Below are 24,125 nucleotides of genomic sequence, written 5' to 3'. Positions count from 1 at the left end.
CATTGACTGAAAGGATGAAAGGATTAAACACATCCATATAATACACCAGCGCAAACATTTCAACATCTCCAGAGCAGTCAAAGGAAGAAGGTTCTTATTACATCAAAGTTGTCAGGTAAGGTTGTTTTCTTCATAGAGGCATCTTTTTTAAAGTTAATTATATCCCAGAGCAATAAACAGATCTTGTAACACTTACAGCAATTGCTTCTCATACATTAAGGACCTGTACAAACTAAGATTTAAACTCTGGTAATGTATAAATAGCCACATCATATTTATCTGTGACATTAGAATAAATATGCTCTCTTTCTTCTGAACTCCTTACAATAAAAATTAATTCTTCATCCACAGGAGCTGCAAATGAAAACTCCTGCAGTATGTTTGAGGGTTTCTACCAGGGCATTTTCACTTGCTAAATGACTGTGACAGAAATGTGAAGAGCCAGATTAATACGAATGCCCTGCACAAGCCTCCTTGCCAGCAGGTAAACAACACAGGTGCTTACCTGGAGAGCTGGGTTGGAGAGTCAGCAGGAAGGCGGCACATACCTGCCCAGGAGGAGGGAGACAGGTGCTTTCATTAGATATTGTATGAGGCTCAGGATCAGGATATAAACCATCATTCTTCCTTACACCCCCCCACGGTTTAAGACCAGCCTCAATCAATGTGACCCAGCCCCTGGCAGTTCAAGGTCGTTTGCCTTCTGCCATGGCACCTGGGCTAGCTCAGGTGCAGCCAGTGGGGTCACACCAGTTTATGCCAGCTGAAGATTTTGACCTCTCTCCACAGGCCCATTTTCCACGTTCCTGGACCTGTTTGAGGCAGACTGCAATACCTCCTCCACCTTTGCTCACACATCTGTTCCCACTGCCATCCAGCCTGAAAGGAGAAAAGAGTTGCCGAAGAAACTGTCTCATCTGCAACAGGCAAAGGGAGGAACAGCAGAGTACAAAGGAGACAGGAAACTAAAAAACAACAGCAGGGACAACGGTTATTTTGTACAGCTACACAGCTCTCCCACCCACCACCACTGTGTTCCCTTTGTGTGTGGCTTTTGTTTTAAGAAAGTTTGATAAGCCTTGTTCAACCCCAAGATTGTGAGCCTGGTAGCTCTGATGTCTGGAAAGTGTGCATGTAGGGACCTTGTCACAACCCGTCCTGGTCTCTGCCGTATCACCATACCAGCGCTGTACCGTCACCTTCCACCCTTCCATCATGTATCATTGAAAATATACGCAGACCTAAATAATATCTCAGTATCTTATAGATAAATGATTTGGAAAGAAATATCTGTTCTTATCATGAGGAAAGATCTATAACTCACTCTTAGTCTTTCATCACTAGGAGGAAATATACTGCAACTTACGCCAATCCATTATCTGTTCTTATTTTCCTCTGTATGTGTATTTATCTCTCTGTCTCACTCTTTATCAATCCAGCCACCCGTGCTCACCCGAGCGTACAGTTCATGTAGTACCCAAGCCAGCCCTCTGATTTGGGTGGGAGCGTCTGCTCTTCCTCGATCTGCAGGCTGTGTGATTAAGAAGACAGAGGACAGCAGAGCTGGTCTTTTTTTAAATTTATTTACTTAAAACTACATTTTTGTTGCTCACACCTGCCGTCACATCATAATGTGATGTCATTTTGTCAGCCATCATGATGTGACACGGTGTTGTTAAAATCAGCATTGTATCAGTATCAGCACTATAAATCTTAACAAGAGGGATCTGAGCCATCCCAGGGCTGGAGCTGAACTTTTTCCCAAGCCTCTACATGTTCCTGTCTGGAGTTTAGGTCAGGCATATTTTGAATTCCAGGTTGTTAAAATTACCAGCTCATGCAACTGTCTCCCCTCAAGGTCCCACCGAGGAACTTCTGTGCTGCAAGAGGGCTCTAGTGCTGCTTCCAGCCCTAGTCTCAGTAGCTTCCAGCCTAGTACCAGGATTAACATTCGCAGATGCATTTCGCGCTTCCCATTCCACGAGGCAGTTAACCCTATCACTACGCATTTCCTCCACAGCAACCTGCGCGTCTTTCCCAGCAACGCTGAAATCCCTCTTGTGTACATACACTTGCATGGTGAAACCTGAATCTCTAGGATTTCCAGTCAGATCAAATTTCAGCATTGACAGTCATTCATTCACTCATTCATTCACGGAAAAAGATACAGGGACTCCATCCTGCCCAAGTATGAAAGCTATTTTTTCCAAGGCACATTGCAGGCTGAGGCCAGTAACTGGCCTCCCTGTTTGGGACATGTGTCCTTTTTAAAGGTTCCTCTATTACATCAGCTCAGACAACAGCTTGGAGAGAGCTTCCAAGAGGGAAAGCATATCATTTTTAGTTTGGCACTGTGATACTACTACTAATAAAAAGAGAAAGCATTTTCTATTAGAGCCTGCAAAGTGTTTGCCAAAAATTCAGGGTTTTATACGAAAATAGCTGCATGCCCACATGAGTTAGTTTCTCTTGGAAACTTTAAAAAATAAATATATTTTTTGATAGCTTTACCCTGCACTGCCCAGCCACATTAAGCCACAGTAAACTACATTCTTATGGTTGTCATAACATTTAGCTCTGTGTTGCTTGCAATGTGAATAATCTATTAAGATATATAAGGTGCAAAATGCTGCCTTTATGTCTTTGAGTTCCTGCAATCCTCTGTAACATCCCAGTGCAGTTACTGCCAGAGCGGCGCAGGAGCGGCTTCCAGCCACTGCCTCAGCCGACCAGAGGGCCCGGGCCAGTGACTCCGGGCAGGCTTGGCCACAGCCGCTGGGGCTGCTGAGACTTGCCTTCCTCCCGCTGCACTCCCCCTCCTCCTTCCCTATCCCAGCCTGTCATCAATCTTACTAAAATGACAGCAGACAGATGTTAGCCTTTGCAAAGATCAAATGAAATCTATGGCTTTAGGGCTGTTCACCAAGGAGCAGAGTAGTCTGCACCAGACACGGGCACCAGCAGTCACCTCCTCTGCATCAACCCGCCCAGAATCGGTTTGGCAGCCATCACCGTCGTCTCTCCACAGGCAACCGGCGTCCTGAAATAGATTTTGACAAACTTTAACGTTTTAGCCTCTCCAAAGAGTTGTGGGGTTTTTTATAGCAAGATTGCTCATTCTAAACTTTTGGGGGCTACAGCGACTCCCTCCCTTCACTTCCCCTCGCGTTGCGCTCATCCGGGGTGAGGTTGGAAGGGGGCTCGTCCTTGCAGCCGCGTTGAGAAGCGGCTCAGGAGTGCCCAGGAACTGGGGGTTAATCTGTGTTCGGTATGCTTGGCCCTTACACATTCAGTAACCCAAATGCTGCTAGCAAAGGGAAAAAAAAAAAAAAAAAAAAGATGACTCCATGGCATAAATATGCTGTATGTGCCCTTGTCTCATGCAATTTCTTTACATCGATGTGCAGGCATATTTATCCCCAGTAGAAATGTTTAACTAATCTGGTAAATGTCAAGCCATATGGTGTACATTGTAAGGATTTCATCAGGCCTTTTTAACTCTTTGTGAAAGTCGCTCCCTCTCTCGCTGTCTTTCTCTGTGCTTTTTTTTATTCCTTTTTGCCCTTTGCTGCTGCCCAGGCAGAACCCACGAGGAACGAGACAGTATGCGTGGTACTATTAACATTAGCTAGATCTGGGAGGTGATGTTTGCAGTTTATAATAACAAGCAGTGCTAGTCAGAAGCGCGACTCGTGAGGCACCCTTTGTGCTGGGCTAAGAGACACTCTGAATATAATTTTTATCAGCGGCGACCTGCAGACGGAGATCACTAATAATTTCTTTCTAACAAACTGTCCACCCGAACAATGTACAAAATTCCCAGGGGCTACCTCATCTCTTATCACTTCCTTTGAATAATCAAGTCTTCACAACAAATAAACTGCTGTTCTCCGGCACTTTCAACTAAAGGAAACATTTCTGTACAGTAACTATCTAGTGCATCTCTCAGAGAGATAGAGTGCAATTTACAATAAGCAATATCAAGAAAGAATAAACCGTTATGCTTGTGCCAATCCTTATTCATGGTTTTATAACAAGACATATCTGTTTTCTTCCTATAAATCTTGACTCTATTTTTAGAGTTTGCAAATAATGACTCCAGTGTTTGGCTGCCTGCCACTTCTGTGAAAAACTAGAATAGCCACAGTGCAAGACTACAATATTTAAAAAAAAGAGAGGGAGAGAGAGAGAGATGTTGCTGAACTCTGTGTATTCCCTACCAGGTGCGAGATAGCAGTAAGTGATGTAGACGGACAGAACGTGTCAGAGAAAGTAGGAACAGGCTGGAAATTTGGCTGAGCTTTCGCACCTCTTTCAGGATACTTTTACCCGAAACGAGCCGCCATGGTGCATTCCCAGGCCCTTGCGGTCCTGCGCGCACCTCCAGCGGGCGCGTGCCCCCGGCCCCAGCCCCGCGCCGGCCTGCCTGCCGCTGCCCCGCACCGCTGCTGCCTTCGGGTCTTGGGGGCCTGGACTTGCCTGGTGCCTGCTGCTGGAGGGAGCCTGGGAGGGCACAGCGCCGCGGAGCGCTTTCCACTGCGGAACAGCCCAGGAGGAAAAAGAAAACAACAGGAGAAACCACCACCTTTAGCCATAGCCTCAGGACATTTTGCAGTGGTGGAAGGCGAGGGAGGGGGAGCTGCAGGTCAAGAAAAGGATAAGATCTGGGTGGCTGGGAATGAGGAGGGAGAAAGAGGAATGTAGCGAAGGAGGTAGAGAAGGAAAAGCAGGGAAATGACAGCGTTCAGATAAATTTAGCTCTGAATCCAAACTTCTGGGGGAGGGGAGGCGTTTCCTGCCCCAAACCTCTGAACTTTCTGAGATTCTCCTATATCACAAGTGATTTACCTGTAAAGAGAACTGAAAGGAAAAAAGAGAAAGAAAATTGAAATAAACAATTCTCTGCTGTTTAAACAATCTTTCCATCTTACTCTCCCAGGGTCAAATGTTCAGGCACAAGGACACAAACAAGACAGAGAGTGAGAAAGAGGAAAAGAAAAGAAAAGAAAAGAAAAGAAAAGAAAAGAAAAGAAAAGAAAAGAAAAGAAAAGAAAAGAAAAGAAAAGAAAAGAAAAGAACTTTAAAAATGTGATCTTTACACAAATGCATTAGCCCCAGTTTTCATCAGTATAACAACAGTATATCAACTGTTAACACAAAGTGCCTTCCCCAGATACCTGCCAGTTCCCTAATTCCAAAATATTTATTGGTACATTATACTTAACATGTCATCATTATTAAGGACACTGGCGAGTAATGGTACTACAGCTACCAGTGTAGTTATCTGAGCTTTGTGTTATGTGCAAGCATTTTGGGGAAAAGAGAGAGAGAGAGAGAGAGGGAGAGAGAGAAGGCTAAGTTGTAAACACGCTGAAAAAAAAGAAGACGATGAACATTAATAATTAATCAGAAGCACTAGGCCAAGACTTTTACTGTGAAAGCTACGAGATGAATGTATCTATTAGCCATGTATATTTAAAAAAAAAATCTCACACTAATGTATTTCTAATAACAGCATTATCTGGCTGTATAGACAGCCCATGTCTGAGCAACCTCTCAATATTCAGGAAGTTGTTGACAAAGACTTTTGCAGTAGCCTGTGTGATTTTGTGTTATTTCCCTTAATTGAAGCAATAAGACCTGCACTCATGCACTCCTGACCTTTGCTCAGAAGGCTAATTCGAGATTAGGGTAGGCTGAAAGTAAGAAATAGGGAGGGTATTTTTAAAGAGCAGAAACGTTTCTACAGTAATGGAAGATTAAGACTAATTTCAGAACTAGGATCCTTTCAGCTCCCAAACCACTCTGCTGCTAAGGAGATCTTTGAAAGGACTTTGGTGAGACAATATAGTATCTGGATTTTCAGAAAAGTTAAATTCACTCAGCTTTGTCTTCGTGCTGAGTGTTTTAGGGCTTGTAATAAAGACGAAACCCATGACTTTGAGTCATTGATGTCTTTACAGTCTCCCACTAGGACATTCAGAAGTCCCTTAGGAAAACTTATACAAGAGCATAAAATATGTCATTTCAGATAAATGATTCTTTGTGGTTCTTACATTACTCTGGTCTAATACTGAAGGTTGCAATACTTAAGCCATATGTGGTCACCAGAGAGTGAATGAGACGGGCTCCTTGGTGGGAGAAGGAGACCCAAAGTGATCTGGGAAAAGATAGGAGAACAAATGTTTTGATTACAATTGTGGACATTATGCCAATACAGTACAGAGATCCTCCAACATAAAGAGAGACACTGTGCCAAAATCTAGAGGAATAAGGCTCATATGAAAAACAGACCACACGGGGGGGGGGGGTTGTTTTTAATGTGGATTTATTCCTTGTGTTCTTAGACATGCTAATAATCAGATACAAGGGTTGCCTGGTGGGTTACCATAATCTGGAGATCCAGGGTCTACTACTTCTTGTTCTCCTGCGTCTGTAGATTTGTGGCTGCAGGAGAGCCTCCGTATGCTATGCCTTGATCCTCATCAGGCTACACATGAGTCAGCCCACATTGAAAAAAAAACACCTAGGGAAGTGATATGGAGTTTTCTCCTTGGGATTCCCTATGTTTTCACATGCAGAGGCTGGAAGTGCAGAGGTGCTCCTTTCCACTGGAAGCAAGAGGCAGGAAAGAGCTGCTGAGCTGAGTTTGTACCAACCACTGTGTGGAGAGGGGACAGGAGGCAAATAAGGAGCTGGAGACCCGTTGAGGTAAGTACACTGCACTTTTGCAGTGCTGTATACAGAAATCTCATATTCAGACCCAGAATATTATTTTTCCCTCAGCTGCAATGTTCAAACAGGGCTAATCGTGCTGTTCTACACAAGGACATCCATGAAGTCAGAAGGAATACTTCAAGCAGCGCAGCTGCAGCTGAAAGACTCAACAGTCGCTGCCTGCAACGTGGATTTAAAGGCTGTTCCCTCTATTTACACATGTAGATATTGTAATGCTGCTATGCAAACAGTTCTCTGTGGACTTTTGGTTGTGGATTTTATTATAACACGTTCCTGACTATGAATGGCACCTTTCCTCTGCAGTATCTGCTCTCGTGCCCTTTGTGCTTTACGTTCTGACTCTCCTCTATTTTGCTACTTTTCTTGCTGGCATGATTAAAAAAGTAGGAAATGAACTTTCTCTTTTTTCTCTAAGTGATGCTTACAGCATGTGAGCTGCAGTTGTGTTGTATTCCCTGAACTTTACAGCCACTGGAAACACGAACAGTATGTCAACTTGTTCCTGTCTTTGCAAGAGAATTCAAGGTCAAGCTGACCAGTGAACTCTCGTATTTAAACAGAGTAAGTCAATGCTCATCTATAGCACCGAATCTGCCTCTAGGAAAGATGTTAACCCTGTGCAGGGCCTCTAGACAGCACAGTCCATGTCATGGCTTTTAAAGCACTACTGCTGCTGTCAATAACAGCTGGACATACTGCATATGTCTACCAGGCCTAAACAAGTGTCCCTTCTTTGGACGTGCGCTGTGCACAGGAGGCCCTCAAGGGGTTAACACATGCCATTCCTGAGTTCAGTGAGGGGACAGTGAGAGCCGAACAGCGGGAATTTCAGGATGTTAATAGCCTGTTCTCTTCCGATTGGCCCAGAACGAATGCAGGGTACAGTAAATTGTCCTTGTCAGCTTAGCTCACATGATGATATGCTTTATTTCTAGACATGCCTTGAATCTGTCCCTTGAATTTATGTTCAGAAAATAAACACTTCCAGACGGCAATAAAGCATTCAGTTGTAGCTGGCTGTTGCACAGTCTCAAGCCAACCAAAGCCATTTGCTTTAGAGTTTCTAGAGCTTGCAAAGCTTCAGTTCTATGCTTGTGTTTCCTTCAGCTCATGCTCACCTTAGCAAGTGCCCCATTTGCACCAGAGGGGATGTCCCACCTAACTTAAGAAAGCTCCAGAGAGTTTCACATGGTTTCCATGTGGGCACTATCCTGAAACATGACATCAGACCATGTCATGTGTGCAGACCAGAATACATGACCCTCCCATCTTTTACAGCAAGCCACACTGAATCAGGGAAAAGAGAAAAAAAATTCAAAGGCAGCAAGTTGCAAAATAAAGATATCAGTGATTCAGGATATGAATTTCCTACCATAAAAAACTAAATTAAACAGCTGTTACATTTTTGTCTGATGTGGCTAAGGGAACAACTGGTGGCTGGCTGATTTACTGATTAGGAAGGTTGTACGCAATAATCTCCAGGTGTTACTGATAAACGCCCAAATAGAGCTGCAGTGTTTGTTTGCAACCAGTAATTTTTATGGCCATCCTCTCTCTCCACCTCACTTCCCCTCAATAACACCAGTTTATAACTGCATAGTTACAGTATAGGGGAGTTTGGCAAAAATCAATGGTAAATGCGCATAAGAGACAACAAAAGAGCAATACAAATAGAAAAGGCCTCGTTACAGCTTTAGTTTATTAGAGGTGCATGGATATTAAAATACTTTCTTCAACCCAAAGGCACTGTAAGAAGAAAGACTGAGTTATACTCACAACATTTAGGGTTGGGCAGCCATACCCAAATGTCATACCTAGAAGATGCCTGAAGAGACCAGGGCGTCAGGTGGTTTTCATTTTGTTCCAATTTGACATAACACAAAATTTCTACTCGAGTCCACTCCTACTCAACAAAGCACAGTGAAAGGGAAACTTAAGCCTATGTCAGTAGACATTTGGCAGACGCTTAGCTTAAATATGCACTCTGGAGCACAACCTCGGACACAATAAGCGCTCGATTCAGAATATATGACAATTTATCCTCTAAGGCTGTATGGGATGCGACGCGCTGGCTTCAGCAGCGAGACCGCTGAGAAAGGGTCCTTCCTCCCCCCACTGCGGCTGTTCCCTCCTGCTCCTGCGCTGCAGTTCAGCATCCCCTTGGGCATGCCAATACAATTCTCCACAACCGTAAAGCAGACCATTACTGCATCGTCTCTAACCCAGACCATTGCAGAGACAGAGTTTACACTTCAGCCCTGGAAGCAGTCGCACCAGCACAGCTGCAGGGCAGTGGACACCATGCAGGGCTGGGCAGGATTACGGAGGCGCTGGAAGCCAACGTTGCTGCGGAGGGAACATTTGCTGTCATTACTCTCACTTAATAGCAGCATCCCCTTATGCCCATGTCTTAGGGATATGGTAAACCACTGATCAACATTTGCTAGAGGTCCTGCTCTGTTTGCAGAGTTTACGAAAAAAATGAGTTTCTTCCACCCCTAGTTCTAGCCCTTGATCAAGCTATAGCAACTCACGGCTTTGATTCAGGAGATCCCCTTTCTGATCCTGGGTTTGTCCCTTGAGACTGGGGCCCATAACATCACCACAGGAGAACAAGGCAGTGATATTATTGCTACACATGCACCAGTCTTGGTCCAGGCTTCCTCAGGTGATGGCCCGTGATGTTTTCCTTCAGAACAGATCAGCTTCAGGTCAACCGGGGCTTTCTGTGCCCCATAAACCCACACAGGGCCAGAAGCAGCTTGTTTATATTCTGAAAGAGTTTTGATAGCAAAATCTTTTGATAAGAAATCTAGGAAACTGCAGGGTGACAGGTACCGTTCTGTTCTAGATTATAAATTTGCGAGGTGATAAAGATGTAAAAATAGGAATACTCCAGGTATCAGGCTGCAGCTCAGTTCAGAGTAAACTCCCATAGATCACTTGTTACTGAGAATAGCTGGGCCACTACATTTATGAACTGGCCAAAGATGGGGGTGATTACCGAGGTGCTGAATACCTCACCCTGCGGACGGGAAGCCGGGAGGGTGGGCAGACGGACCTAGTGAGGGAGACAAGCATGGAATCGGGTGGCAAGTGCGTTTTGCAGGGGCCAGTTTCTGGGTAAGACACACACTGGAAAAGCATCTGACTACGGGAGGTGAATTCTTGCTGAGCCACTTCTTTCCTTTCCCCCACAGCACCAGGCCAGACATCTCGCAGGCAGCAGGGATGTGGAAAATGTTCTCATTGCTGGTTCAGCAAGGGTGTTGAAAAGCTTTTACAATTTCATAGGAAGCCAAAGGGCAATTATGCTTAAGTTCCCCCCCCCCCTTTCCTTTTCTCTGGCTATCTTGCTTTCTTGTGTTTCTTATTCGTTCTCATTCCCATCCTTCCTTTCCTCTTCTCTTCCCTTGATCCCATTCAGGGACTCCAAAGGACTAATTCAGCACAGCGCTGGCAGAGATAAGTTAAAACAATGAGCAGATTTGCAATTAGGGAGAGTTTTAAGGATGGGGAATTGTGCATGTTTTACAGTCATCTCTTACTGGTGATTGGGACTTTATCTTCGCTAGATACAGCTCCTTCATTAGCTCTCACGGCTCCACCCTCGTGCATCAAGTTAAATTCCACATTCTCACTACAATGTTGCTGTATTTCAAACATATCCCACTGAAAACAAAAAAAAAAAAGTAAAAATGTACACTGTACTTTGGCCAGGACTGATTATCAATGATGTACATGCCTTAAAATCCTGTGTTAATGAGGTATCCTTATTACCATAATCAAACATGCTTAGAAACTTGTCACAGATAAGCAAAATTCTTTACATTCTTTGCTCTGCACTTTCTTTTGGCATCTCTTCCCCATCCCCCTTTGCGACTGCTTAGCTTCTGAAGGTTAGGGACCGGTAGCGCTGGAAATTAAAGTCCTCTGTTTACCCACAGAAGCAGAAACAGTCAAAGCTTCCTTACTCTGCTGCAGAAATGACCTGAACACTGACCTGAAGAGACCACCCTCCTGAGAGAGGAAAGGTCACTGAGCCTCCATGCAAGATCTGCTCAGGGGATCCTCTGAAGAGACAGAGAGAGAGAGATTGCAAATCATCCAAACTGTGCCAAATTATGTGTGAAGGTTTTGTAATGCAGACTACTGTCCACCAGGGATTAAATTAAGAACATCAAACCCAAAACAGAAAGAATTTCATTTTATACTTATATTTGACTTGTGGTCTTTCAATTATTAATGTGGTGTTTCATTATCAACCTCTATGTCCCAAAACATCCCACCACCAGAAAATGCTTAAATAAATTGTGCAATTTGTGGAGAAGGCCATACAAATTTAGCATGAAAGACTCTTACCTTTAATTTTCTCATACATACTACGCAGTCACTGATACATATAAGGGAGGCAGCCATTCCCCTTCATTCCAGAAATGACCTATTCTCCCTGTATTTACAGAATATCTGCCTAAATGGCACAAAAAACTTGATTTAAATGTTACTGGTCTGACATGAATCAGGTGATGGTTATTAGAGCAAAGTTAGAAATGTACTCAGCTCAGATAGAGGACTTTTTGCACATCAGTACGTGTCAGCATCTGCTGCTTCTTATCCTGAGTCTGGACCATTTTGTCTGAAATTACAAGACACAACAGGATTTTTTATATATCCAACTCCTCTTTACATAAATATACATCTTATTACTGGTTTTTTTTTAACCTATGAACAATGGTTCTGTTTCACTGTAGCTTTTAACATGCAGATTTTCTTAATTTTAGATTTAAGAGTTATTTCTGAGATGTGACTTTAAAAAAGAGACAACCTGCAAGGACAGAAAAAAAACCCCTAAAATCTCTCATGGAAGAGTATAAGACTTGAACATTTTTAAATACTTACTGTTTGCCTGGTACTCTTTGATGGTTCCATCAGGGCCATAAGAATTTATCAGCTGCATTCTTAGGGCTCAGCTAAGCCTTATGCAACTAGAGGTGCACTGTAGGAAGCTTTCTTAGTCATAAATAGCATTTATTGCCTTTTTCTAAAGAGCGCCGACAGAGGCAAAGGTTGTATGGTCTTGTCCTCAAGTTGCTGGTCAGCTTTCAGATCTGAAACTCCCCAAGTTGCTTTGCTTTGGTGATGTCACCAGGAGCCTTTCGAATGCCTTTTGAACTAGTGTGGAAGGCAAGGGAGGGCTTCTTTCCCTCTGCACCAGGCACCATGATTAAGACTATGTAAAATTTGCAGATTACCTGATAGTGCATTTCTTTTGAGATCTTTCTCTGAAACCATTCTTCTGCTGCCTGAGGACAGTGGGTAAATGGGAGGAGCATTGACTGGTCAGTCTGTCTTATCACTCCACTTAGAGAATACCCAAGGAATTCATGAGAAAGCAGCTAGGATTGTATCCATGAGCACACCTTTCGTTTTTTCAGGCACATCCACGCAGAGCAATAGAGTTGATTCAGAGATCTCCGTGTCAGTAGAGATCTAAGCCTGTGAGACCATCCAGAGCTCCCCTTTTCTCCTTTTCTGCTTTGTATAAAGTAACATTTATTGTAGAGTGTCCCACATCCCACACAAGTGTCCTAAAAGACATGCTAAAATGCCAAAGGTTTTTTTTTGGCTTTTTAAAGTATAAAGGGGAGCAACCCCCAGAGGAGTCAGTAGGGAGAATGCCACTTAGACTGTCCTGCAGAAAGGTGGACAACATGTTTATTCGAAAAGAGGAAGATATGACCCTATATATAGGAATGTTCTACGTGTGAAGCTAGTCTGAGGTAAAAAAAAAATCTCACATTTTTGAGCTGTTTCACTTTGTTTTGAATACTTGCACAACCCCAGAGCAACTCCAGCGTCTGGCAGAGGAGTCCTTTAGCTGCTCGGGCAACGGAATCCTAAACCAATAAAATTCACATCTAATGGGATCTAACTTTGTGCATGGTCTCGTGTTGGAAGACTCTGAGAAGCTTAGACTGCAGTATAGCTGCTGGCCACGGAAAGAGTTTGGCAATTCACCGGAAATATTTAGCCTCCAAAAAAGTTGAGACCTCACTATTTCTGTGGAGATTACCTTTCCCATGAATGTTATATTGAATATATCCTCATGCCACTCATGAAAGTAAAGCATGTATTATTACCCTTTATTTTACAGCTGGGAAACTGAGGCATAAGGCTTGAGCTATTTGCTTATGGTCACACTAAGACCATGAGAGGAGCCAAGTCATGACACCCTGAGGACAGCAGCAGCTCCTTTTTACTGCAAAACCACACCTTTGGGGAAATTCCTTTTTCTTTTTAAAAAAATAAACCAAACCAAACCAAAATCTTGGACTGGTAGATAGAAAGATAGCACAAAGTAAAACACTGAAGAAAATTCACACTTCTGAATATACAAAATCTGATTGCTAAACCTATTGGAATGCTTGTAATCAGAGCATAAATGGGTAAAGTAAACAGAATATATTGAGAGTAGAATATTACCCATAGACCTAAATATATATATATAATTTATATTAAACAATAACATTCCAGTTCTCCAACTAATAGTACTCAGTTAAACTTGTTCTCCAAATATGGGTATCTATTAGCATTCTGATTTCAGTGGCTGAGTATCAGTAAATGTGTGAAGTACAGTCACTGAAAATGTGTGTGTTATTTTAGAATGTGGAACAACATCTTCTACAACATGATATTATGTCATTAAAGCTCTTGATACTTGTATCATCCTCTGTATTGATCTATTACGACTGCTTGTGACCTTGTAAGGCACTAAAATCCTATAATTTCATATGGTAGAGGACCCAATCCTGTTTTGGAGCTCTGATCCAAAGCCCACAGAAGTACCCAGCAATCTTTCCATTTGATGCAACATGTTTTGAGTTAGGCTTTTGTCTGAACAGCCAAACCTCTCATACAGAGATAGGTGGATTGGGCCTTATAATCCGACAAGGCACTTGGCTAGAATACTCCCTATTAAAAAGTCAGCATTTGCCAGTAGTTACCACACAATTATAGGGATGACTGTAGTATCTCAGACAAGACAGTGTAGGAACTGCAGGTTAATGGTATCTCTTAATGGTGATGGCTGTAATGTAGGTTAATGGGATCATCTTTTCTTTTCCCTCAGAGAGTTGGTGAATTCTTCCATCCATTGACATTATTTTTAGTAGCAAATGAAGAATTTGTTTCAGACCCAGAGATATTTTCACCAGTAGGCATGCATTTAGTGAAGATCCCATTCAACGAACTAAAACCCAATCAGTGTGATTTCCCTTAGCTGTGTTAATAAAGGCTCACCGGGCTGGAAGGAACAGCAGGTGGGACATCGGGGCCACAGTAGCTTTTTGCAATGTACTTTTGGGCTTGCGTTTTAAGATCTGAAGGTAGACGTTACCGGCCACGTCCTTGTCCCCGCCTATTGCTGCGCTGGCCCCGCATGTCCTGCCCTTCAAGCCTTCCCAGCGAGGACGCTGGCGGGCACGGGCTGTTTGTCTCTATCAAAACCAAACTTTGCTGAGTTATCAGAACAAGGCACGCCTGGCTGCGAGCTTATCAACTGCAGGGAAAAAAGCGCAGGCGAGCACATGGATTTCCCCGCGTTTCTTACGCGCTCCGCCGAGGCCCCAGCCCGGGAGCGGAAAGGGGAGGGGGAAAGGGAATCGCACGGCCCTGGGAGCTGGTGAGCCTCCAGCTGGAAACCCATGCCGAGGAGCAAACAGCTCCTCCAAGGGGACCGGCAGCCCTGTTCTTGGGTGCTCCTTTTCTCCCCCTCCCACTTTTTGGTTTTTTTCCACCCTAATCCTCGGTCTGGCCTGGGTGTCACAGCTCCGGAGCTGAGGACTGTCATCTGCGGGCTGCCACTCTGGTAGCCGGGCCGTGAATGACACTCCAGTCCTGCGCTAATTGCCCTGCTGCAGCTCGGCTATCCGCCAGCCCCCGGCTCAGATTTACTGATTGCCGACGTGACCTGAGTGAGTGAGCAAGCACGCAGAGGTCAGGGCTCGGAGGGGCCAAGTTCAAGGGCACAGACTGGTACAGACGTATAAACAAGGGAATGGTATGTAAGCAATAAAGACATAAAGGTTAGGATCAGGGCTAGCAGTACAATAAACAGCTGTGATAACCCAGTTTGTTTATAGATAAAGAATTTACTGTAAAACCCGCAACGTGCAGGATACATTTGTTAACGCTTTAAGGGACACGTATTTTTAGACCCTCTACTATTTTTTCTTTCGTGCACTGTGCAAATATCTCTGAGCATCTTTATTTCCTTTTCTTTTTTTCTTTTTAAAATCAAGCTTGGGAAATGCAGAGTCATCACATTAGTTAGAAATCTTTCCCACCAAAAATCCCTCCAAACAAGCCCACACTGTTCCAGAGGAGTTTAAAAGTGCTGCTACAACAAATGCAGAAAGGCAGATAGCCCAGTCCTTAATACTTCAGCTTCCTATTAAAACATCCATGTTTCAAGCAAGGAATGTTCCTATACATCCCATTTTTCCTAATTTAGTTTTAATAAAAGTAAGTAGAGTAAGTACAATTTCATTAAGGCTCTTGTAAATTTTGCCCAGTGTATGTTTTGCTAACTTTACTTTTAAAATATATTTCAGAGTGTAGCCAAGCATTCTGTGAAATTACTACGGTGCTTCTTAACTGTCCTGTGAGGCTCCCATCAGAAGTACAATATATTGTACTGTAACTATTGATCCAAATGGCTACATTTCTAAAGCAGAAAATGATTGTGTAGTGAAAGCAGTGCAGAGGTGCAGTAAAATTCCCTCAAGTATATAAAGACATAAAGATTAAAGTCACCCTGCAGATTCCCTTTAACTCCTCGAAATCCACTGTGTAATGTGTTCTTTTAGGATAAATCAAAAACTTTGTACAAATTAACATGACAGGTGCCAGTGTTCATAAATAAGATTGCTCCTCACCATCAGGAGGATCAGGGAAAGTTTACTTTGCTTTAAATACATGCAAAAGCTGTTAATTAAATTCCCAGATGTGAAAGGAACATCTGAATATCTAGAAGGCAAAATAGCACCCCAAAATTTGTCAGCCAGAACACGTATCCAGGATAAGAAATTGAGACTTTGGTACACAGGGTGCCCTAGAGTGTTAATGCTGACAATTTTCAGTTCTGTGGTTAGTCTTCAATAAAGTTTAGATTATCTTAAAAAGAAAATACATAGACGGAGTTCAGCATAGACTCCTTCTCCTCTACAGAACCAAAATGCCTTTTCTAAACTTTAGGATAAACTCGTTAACAGCATAGTTGCTGTTATTAGCACATAACTTAGATATGATTTGTGAAATAGAATTTGACTGCAAGACAAATATACTTGCCCTTGCATTGCTTTCACATTCATTCTTGGGATACTTTTTAGTACCAATGGTCTTCATCACCGTTACCTCCCCCCTAATGACATATCACGACTGGAGGTGTGGGACAGGTCTCCTAACGCTTTTGAACAGCACAATAAAGTGCTGACCGTGACTAGAGCTCTTGAGTTCCTCTGTAACTGAATTAATAAATAACAATAATATGCCAATAAACTATATCAATTTATGCCTGCTCTGAGCCAAATTCTTCTTTGGTCTTTGTCTGTTTGCACTATTTTCACTGGAAAGGACTCAAGGTGAAATTTTTCCCCTGATCGAGCCAACGGCCAAATTCTTCAGGATAATAAGGGAACTGGGTAGGTCCTAAATAGAGAAATCTTTGAAGAAGGAAACCTTTCAGTCTCTGGCTCTTGGCTGTTCCTGTACACAAATAAGATATTTTGTGTATGTATGGACTTCAGGAGCTCTGTCACTGAAATAATCAGTTGATCAAAACATCCTTCTAAGTCAAGTTCTGGCCTTCTATAGCTCTGGTCAAAAGACAGACGGATGAAAAGGCATTGCTAATGCAAACCCCTATCATGCCTGGGGCCTTTCCCCTGTGCAATTATCCTGCCTGGATTATTCCTCCAGGACTGTGACTGATTTACACACTACAGGAGCGTGTCTCATCTGGGAAAAGAGCACAGCTTTTTAATTATTCTCTGTATTGTGGTATCACCCTCAGGGTTTTGGTGAGGGCTCAGAGTCCTGTAGTGCTAGGTGCTGTACATTGCAGAAAGACAAGATGGTGCCCACCCAGATTGCTTACAGTCTAATAAGTTGATACAAATGGACAGGTAGAGGGAACACAAAGTAATAGTGCAACGGCTGGAATTAAAATAACTAGCAGTTGTCATAGCACCCTACCTGCCTTGCCATCTTCAAGGGTTGGGAGGTATCGCTGCCAGAAACGAGTTCCAGGTCACGCGGGCTGGTGTGGATTTTGTGGGGAGCTGTTAATGACAAAGCCTGATGGTTCTGGCTGCAAATATTGTCTGACAGGCCACAAAAAGATGGCATTTTAGGAAGGGCCCCAAGCAGGAGGACAAGTCTTTTGTGGGGCACATGACAGGAAGGAGGCAGTGGAGGAAGGCGACAAGAGAGGGCACCGAGATGAGGCGAAGAGGACTACACGTGTATTCAGATCCCCATAGCGTGTCCCAGCTCCCACACCCGATGGGGGCTGCCACATCGGCCCCCCCTCCCTGGGGACCAGGCGGGGAGCAGATCCTCCCCACTGCCTGCCCACCCTCTCTGCAGGAACGGGAGAAGGAAACAGGGCAGTAGGAAAGCACAGGTTTGGGCCACCCATCTCCAAACACCGTGACACACCGAGGCAAAACCATTCGTTACAGGTACGGCGAGTGGCCGTATCAAGGCATTACTCTACAAGAAGCTAGGTGCCTCGAAGTGTGCCTTCACTACCACCAAGGAAAAATGAAAAGCATCCTGTAAGCTTAGTCTCAATACATTTCCAAAGACCCCAGTTACTACTGATGCATCTGATCTGCGGAGAGAAAGGATTTGAGCGAAGCGCTGTAGTACGCCCGTGTTCTTCCCACCTCGATCACATACCCCTGAACCTCTCAGAGACTGAACCGGCGACAAACACAAGCAACGAAACAGATTGGACAAGATGCCTCTAGGTCCTAGCACCAGCGTCTTATTTCATCCTACACATCTATCTGAGAAACACATCGCTGGAGGGGGACCCTCGCTGGCCACAGGAGGGATCATTAGTGCCTTGAGCTGGCCTTCAAACTACTGGTTTTGCACTTAGAAGAAATGAAGAACTGTAAGAGGGAGGAATAAAAGAAGATAAATACACAGTTTTTGTCCCCTCAGACAGGTAACGTACGGAGGGGTCACATGCGTGTTTGATGGTTGCAATGCTTTTTCCTTTTGAAATTGGCGGTCCCAGCTATTACATGACAATTATTTGCGAATTCAGATTTACGAGATTCCTTGCCTGGCCAATAAAACCAGGAGGGATATATAGAGATGTCCATAAATGACATATTTTCATGCTTTGTGCAACCCGTCCCTGCAAAGCACTTTTGAGCAGCTAAGCAATTTACATCTAATAGCAAAGTGTTTTTTAATCAGTCAGATCAATTTGTGAAGAATTGGTACATTAGGTATAGCCATATAGCAGAGATTCTTATAGCAAAGGTTTAGAAGTAATTGCTCCCTGACCCAATGAACACTGTATTACTATAGAAGTTTGTATTCTATTAAGAGTTAATAAGTGACCAAAATCTAGACTAATACACTGTCAGGGTTCATTATCATTACAGGTTCTTGCTATTTTTCCAGTGCCTTTTGCTCTGCCCTTCTTGCTACATATGGAAAACCTATATCAAGATGGTTGTCATGGCAATGAAAAGATTTGCATGTGTCTTATCTATCTATTTAAATACCTTCTTATGGTTTATAACTACCATAATACATCCCTCCAGCCCTGCTCATTGCTAATTTAGAGCTAGCCTAGTGTGTCTGAGGTCAGTGATACCATCTAAAGCATGTTGTCTAGACAACTCTGAAGCTACTGTCCATGGGGTAATTGTTTTATGCAAATAAAAAAGTACAATGGTGACATGTTCATCCACTACTTGTGCAATCTGATTGAGCCATGTTGGGCTGTATGCAGCGAATTTGTAATCACGCTCCCTGTGAAAACGTTTGGGCCCACGTTCGACAGCCGAGGCCCTGTTATAGTTTGCTAGGCTGGAGGAGGGGGGTCTTTTTTGTTCTTGATTTGTTTTGGTTGGGCCTGCAACTATTTCGGGATGAGGCTGATGCTCTAAGAAAAGAGGCTATAAAAAATCTATAGTGTCCGTGTGCACCCTTGTGCATATTTGTGTGCATGTACAATTTCAGAAAATTTAAGACAACCTGCCAAACCCTTCATCTAAATATACCAGTTTTGGAAGGGTGAATGAAAGTTTCCTGTATGTTCAGCATCATGGTAGGAGCACATAAGCGGGGTTTGGGGTTTTTTTTGTTGTTGTTGTTTTGGGGGTTTTTTTGGTACCAATGGTCTGTTGGGTGATTGGGGTGGGTATTAAATTTTTAAAACAGTCTGGCAAAGATTTCAATGGGTTTGACTGAAAGGATCCAAACTTTGCATCTACCACAAATCTAAGTTCTTCCTTCCTCCATGTCTTTATACCTCAGATATTCCAATCAAAATACACTGGGCTGAGAGTGCCTTTTGAAAAGACATAGTAGAAGAAAAGGAAATATTTTGCACACAGAACAGAAACTGCTCTTTGTCAACAGAGAGAGTAATACCTGTGTTGCTCTGCTTCTTTCTTTCTTTTTTTCTTTTATCTTTTTCTCCTTCAGGAGCTCATGCTTTGCTGCTACATTCAGATGGCTGCAAAGGTAAATATGGCTATTACTGCATAAATCCATAATGCACACAAGACAGTGTGCAGTTTGAAAACACAAAGAGAGGTAACAACAACAACAAACAAGAAAGGCCATCACTGAAATCCTAAAAACAGACTGTTTCTCTCCTCTTTGATCTCCTTGATTCAGGGCTGTGGCTTTTCAGGACGTCCACAGATTAAAACTATTTTTTAAGGTATTTCAAGAACTATTAAGGATTTACTCTCTAGCAAATTGTATACTGATGCTCACAGAGACTAATAATAATATTGGAAATGTGTAATTTGGTAATTGATGGATTTGTTATCAGCATTTGAATTGCTTGACTAGGCTTACAAATTTAAAATATTTTTTTCCTCAAGATCATTTATATTAGTATTCATAGTCTTAGGAAATGCTACCTATTCTTGCAGTAGTAAATCAGGAGCCATTTACCCTGCCAATACAGTTAGACAATGTTTACATGCAGGACTACATTCATTGTTTGACTAATCCGTAAGGGGTAGATTTTCTATTGCATTTCAATAGCTCATCTACTTCAGACTGTTGTGAACTTTCTAAAGATGTGTTTTCATTTATAATAGCAGATCTTGGAGTGTAGTAATCTGGAATTGAAGTTTCAGTGACAGATTTATTCAACTAGCACTTTGCATGAGGCATTACTGCAAACATTATTTTATATATGTGTGTATGCATGTGTGTGGTGTGTGTGGATAGAGAAATATAAGTGTATATATATATATATACACACATATATAAAATAAATTTATCTGACAAAACCTTCCAAAGATAATTTCTGCAATTTAGTAAACTAAGGATTTCAAGTCAAGCATCAGTTTCCGGGTGTTTTTCATAATGGATTTCACAGCAGATGACCTGACAGCTAATCTCATGATCTGAATTGCGCTTTGCGGCAAATATACAAACAAACCGCCGTCAAACACTCAAAGGCTCACACTGCTTTCACATGACACGTCTGCGAGTTAGCGCTGCGAATGTCCAGAGGTCCAGACTGACCTCCTCACCTCCCGTCTGGGAAACATTCCTAGTCCCGGCAGCTCATTCTTGATGGCAAACAGAGCAGGACCAGTGGGCACTTTCTGAAAAGGGAAAAGAGACCAGCCCTGAATGGAGCGTGTCTGGTACAACAATGCCAGACAATGCGCGTGAATAGGGTTGCAAACTGTGCTCCTGTTAGAGGGGCTGCGAGCATCCTCCCTGCCCTCCCCCTCCTCCCCCTGCCTTTGCTGAATGTTTGCTCCTCTTTCACGAATATGCTAGACCCCGCAGCTGCGTTGAATGAGTGCCTGAAGTCAGTAGGTGCTGCGCTGCAGAGGGCGAATGCAACTGCTAGTGGCACCTATCACTATATTAATTTTTCGGGCCCACCTCCCTCATTGCCCTACGTGCTTCATGTGCAGCAGTACTGCTAAAAATGGTGGCGGGAACACAAGTGAGGCCATGCAAGTGGGGGCTTTGTGTCTGCATTGGTCCGAGAGAAAAGTAAAATCATTACTCCATGCCAGGCTGCCAGCCTCCATTTGTGGAGTTTCTTGAAGAGCAGGACAAGCACCGCATTAATTATGTGCAGGGTTTGGACCTGGCTTTATTCCTCTTCTCTAAGTCACAGTTTTCAGAAGAGAAAAAAAAGAAAAAGAAAAAGAAAAAGAAAAGGAAAAGGAAAAGGAAAAAGAAAAAGAAAAAAAGAAAAAGAAAAAGAAAAAGAGAAAGAAAAAGAAAAAGAAAAAAAGAAAGAAAAAGAAAAAAATGTCTATCCACTGTGACATTCTTCATCCCATCTAATTCATAGCAAAGGCAATGACTTACTTACCAGTGAAGATAAGATAAATGCAGTATGGACTAAGAAGTTTTACAGAATACAGCTAAGCTCTCATCTCATTTATACTCAGTCATACCCAGAGCTATTCTTCTGAAATCAGTGGAGAGATGAAGGTAAGATCAGTATCCAGCCCAGAGTAATGTAGCATTCTGGAAAGTCTTTGGACATAAAATTGCCATTTTTTCCCCTTTCTGAGAACATATACCATTTCACTGGAAATAATATTCAATTAAAATTGAGTGGAAAAAAACACAATTTTATATAAGCACTAAACTTGAGAGCGATCATTACGTATACGAGATGAGCCTTTGATACTCCATTTACAGTTTCCCTTCCAGTGCACAGTGGTGCAAAACATAACGAAATGAAGAAATTACGGAGCCACAGCAAGTAGAGTATGCCACCTTTCTCCCAAGAGGCTCTGTGATCTTCAAAACGGCCATTCTGGGTGTTGAATCAAAAGCAAGGGAGCTACAGTGAGGTAACCTACAGCATACTTCTTAGCAACTTTGGATTTCTCATCTTGGAAACCCAACAGTAACTCTATTTCTGTCAATATATCTGCAAATTTACCTTGGGAAGGTAGCACCTGAGGATGATAGGAAAGGCTGAGACTGCTCATATGTAAAGAATCCTCCAAAGACTGAGAGCTTCCTGGATCAAAGACACCTTCGCTGACTGATTTGTCCATCTATGCTTTTCTGTCTGCAGAACCTGATATGGGTCTATCTGCAAAATGAAACTTCTTGGTCATCTCTTCGATCGTTTCCAGGATGGATATTTTGGACGTGACGTGAGTTACACCCAGAGTGACCTTGCCAGACCTCTATGAGTGGCTGATTTAAGCCAGCTAAAAAACTGATAGATGATCACAGTGAGACACAGGAACATACTTATCATGATGACCCAGAGTCCAAGGGAAATCATGTCCGTTTGTTGATAATAGAAAACTGTCCCCACAAAACGTGTTTAACTCATCCTGGTGGACTGTACGGCCACCTCCCAGCACTCCTGGTCGTGCCCACCAGGGAAAAGCCCTTTGCCAGCCCCGTCCGGACCGCCCAGCGAGCGTGCGCGGCACAGACAGGACCGGACGGTGCGGAGGGAGCAGGGCCGGGTCAGCAGAGGGAAAACCACGTGGGAAGAGTTGTGGGGTTGCCAGGAGGGAGATCCCAGAGGAGCAAAAGGCGAAGACGTTGCCGGTGGTGGTGCCTGAGGGTGGCAACCGCCACGGCCGGCTGAGCCCTTCTGCCAGCGCATCCCCGCGGGGCCGCGGGCAGCTGCGGGTGAGATAAAGCAGACTACAGGCTGTTTTATCTTACGCAGGGGGCCGGCCCCTGGATCAGAAGAGCGTAAAAGTGGTTTGGAAAAGCACCGTTTTTTTCCCCTACGAACATCTGGGCCTTTTCTTGAGTGTGTGTTGTGGGCAGAGCCAAGTATCTGGCCCTCAACCTTCAACGCCCGAAGGAGCGCTCAGATGCCAACGCTTACGTGACTGCAAACTGATAAAAACACAGCAGGCGGGGGAGGCAGGGGATTAAAATGAAAATTTTTTTTTTTCTATTTTATTTAAAAAGCATACCTCTATCTGTTTAGAACCAAAATTTCTATTGCAAGGAGGGATTTTGAACACTTAGCAGGGGGCCACATTTCCAGTCAAATGCAGCGAGATGCATGTGCCTGGACACAGGAATATGCCAGGCACCAGGAACGTGGCTCTTGCTCTGGGGCTGGTAGTGACACCACCACCACGAAGCTAAAGTGGCCTCCAAGGCTCTGCACTGCTGTGGCCAAGCTACCGTCCTGTGAAGGAGAGCAAGTCTGGGGGTATCTCAGCGTGCTGCCGCCTGCATCTCCTCCCGCCGCAAGGCGGGCACAGGGGAAGGGGACGAGCTCGTGCTCGCAGCCGGTGAAGTTTTAGTCTCGTTGCACCTTTTAACACAAGTAGATCCAAATAACGGGGCAGTAATGAGTTGTAAATGGAACAAAAATGAATATACTATTAATACAGCTCCCAGAAGGGGATAAAAGGGATCACGGGCTTTATCCCACGGCGCAGCTGAGAACCGACAGGCACACCAGGCTGACAGGCAGAGGCCACTCGGTCTTCATAAGGGAAAGAAAAATCCCTCGCAGAGGTGAAGCGGTGTTTTAACCGTGCTCACAGCCTCACGTTCACGAGCCCCTGCCCACGAGGTTTCCTTCCAGCAGACTGTGCCTCCTTTCCAACGATATAATTGCTCGTAAGAGGCACAGTCCTAAAATGGAAACGCGGGATGCGGAAGCGATGCTCTCTTCGCGAGCAGACGAGCTCCTCTTCTTCCAGTCCTCTAAAACACGCTCGCATAAAAGCAGGAGTAAACAAAATCTGGCGCAGAAGAGTCTCCAGGCCGCCCGGCGTTCCCGCGCAGCCGACCCCTCTGACTGCAGCAGCGCGACAGGGACGAGGCACCGCGCCGGCCGCCAGCACCGCCTGCCCCAGCTGCGACCTTCCCGCGGCCAGGTGTGGGCCGGGACCGGGCTCTCGCTGCCAGGAGATAAGGGGAGCATGTCCGAAATATTTACTCCTAGCAGATCTGAGGCACGGGAAGCGGCGCAGCGTGCGCTACCAGATGGCAAAGGAGCCTTTGCGTCCGCGCTTCCTCCCCCGGTGAGGGGATCAGCAGCCATCAGCACCGATTTTTGATTTTTTTTTTTTTTTAAACTCCTCGCACATGGGCTCATCCGGAAAGTCACTAAGCACCAGCACCCCATCTAATCCCCTGCA

General features: G+C 44.0%; 1 long non-coding RNA gene across 1 annotated transcript in view; it reads right to left on the bottom strand.

Moving 5' to 3' along the window:
- Positions 1-8,420: 8,420 nt before the first annotated feature.
- LOC112982699 (uncharacterized) overlaps positions 8,421-24,125 on the bottom strand; it is a 175,140-nt gene continuing 159,435 nt past the window's right edge. The window contains exons 3-9 of the long non-coding RNA XR_003259041.2: positions 20,536-20,618; positions 19,420-19,504; positions 17,701-17,918; positions 16,993-17,120; positions 11,101-11,374; positions 10,742-10,811; positions 8,421-10,410 (exon numbers count right to left, since the gene is read on the bottom strand). This is a non-coding gene — a long non-coding RNA (uncharacterized LOC112982699). The remainder of the gene's footprint in view (positions 10,411-10,741; positions 10,812-11,100; positions 11,375-16,992; positions 17,121-17,700; positions 17,919-19,419; positions 19,505-20,535; positions 20,619-24,125) is intronic.

The sequence above is a fragment of the Dromaius novaehollandiae genome, chromosome 3, assembly GCF_036370855.1.
Source record: "Dromaius novaehollandiae isolate bDroNov1 chromosome 3, bDroNov1.hap1, whole genome shotgun sequence".
Taxonomy (NCBI): Eukaryota; Metazoa; Chordata; class Aves; order Casuariiformes; family Dromaiidae; genus Dromaius; species Dromaius novaehollandiae.
This window is presented reverse-complemented; position numbering and strand designations above follow the sequence as displayed.